Here is a 1,648-nt window from a genome sequence, read left to right on the forward strand (position 1 = left end):
TGGGGTCAAAGACCAAATAGTATAACAAAAGATGCTCCTCATGCTTTTATCACTTAGGAAATTACAAAGGCTTCAGGAGTTCTATCCCGGAAATCAGGGGCATGCAAATATATATACATTTTTTTTTTTGCTTTTCTCACTGGCTGTAATTTTCATTTCTTTTTATTTTTAAAATATTTTATTTATTAATTTGATAGAAAGTGATATCACAAGCAGGGGAAGCGGCAGGCAGAGGGAAAGAGAGAAGCAGGTTCTAGGGAGCCTGATGTGAGATTCAGTCCTAGGACCCTGGCATCACGATCTGAGCCCAAGGCAGACCCCCAACCAACTGAGCCACCCACGTGCCCCTGTAATTTTCCTTTCTTATATTTATCCGTCTTTATTATCAGGGTAGTGCTGGGTTCATTGTAAGTGCTGCTTCCTCTTCTATTTCTTGGAAGAATTAGAAAGAGTTGGTATTATGGTTGAGCTAGAACAAGATGGACTTGAACTGCACAGGGCTGTACATGGATTTTTTTCTCTGATAAATATGGTACAGGCCTGTAAATGTATTTTCTCCTTCTTATGATTTTCTTCTCTTTCTTTTCCTTCCTTCCTTCCTTCCTTCCTAAGAGAGAGACACAGAGAGAGAGAGAGAGCATGAGCCAGGGGAGGGGCAGAGAAGCAGGCTCCCCGCTGAGCAGAGAGCCCGATTCAGGACCATGACCTGAGCCCAAGGCAGAGGCTTTAACCCACTGAGCCACCCAGGCACGCCTGATCTTTTTTATTTCTATAGATCCAGTAGTAATGCCCCCACTTTTATTTCTTATTTTAAAGATTTGCATCTTTTCTCTTTTTTTCTTTGTCAGTCTAGCTAAACATGTCTTGATTCTGTTGATCTTTTCAAAGATGCAATGTTTGGTTTTATTGATTCCAGTGATTCCATTTTTCTCTATTCTCTGTTTAACTTTGCTCTCATCCTTACTATCTCCTTCCTGGTGCTAGCTTTGATTTACATTTACTCTTCTTTTTCTACTTCCACCAAGTGTAAAGATAGATTATTCATTTGAGGGGCGCCTGGGTGACTGAGTGGGTTAAACCTCTGCCTTTGGCTCAGGTCATGATCTCGGGGTCCTGGGATCGAACCCTGCATCGGGCTCTCTGCTCCGCAGGGAGCCTGCTTCCCACCCCCTCTCACTCTGCCTGCCTCTCTGCCTACTTGTGATCTCTGTCTGTCAAATAAATAAATAAAATCTTTTTTTTTTTTTAAAGGTTATTCATTTGAGATCTTTCTTCTTTCTCAATATAGTCACTCATAGCTGTAAATTGAATACGTACACGGCCTTGGCTGCATCCCATGAATTTGAATATGTTGTCTTTTATTTTCACTTGTCTCCAGATATTTCCCAGCTTCCTTTGTGATTTCTTTGACCCACAGTTTCTTCAAAAATGTGTTGTTTAATATCTACATATCTGCAAACTTTTCATTTTCCCTTCTGTTATTAATGTTTAGTTTCATTCATTCCATCATAGTTGGAGACGACCCTGTATGACTTCATTTTTTTTTTTAAGATTTTATTTATTTGACAGAGATCATAAGTAGGCAGAGAGGCAGGCAGAGAGAGAGGGGGAAGCAGGCTCCCCGCTGAGCACAGAGCCCGATGCGGGG

The sequence above is a fragment of the Mustela erminea genome, chromosome 1, assembly GCF_009829155.1.
Source record: "Mustela erminea isolate mMusErm1 chromosome 1, mMusErm1.Pri, whole genome shotgun sequence".
Taxonomy (NCBI): Eukaryota; Metazoa; Chordata; class Mammalia; order Carnivora; family Mustelidae; genus Mustela; species Mustela erminea.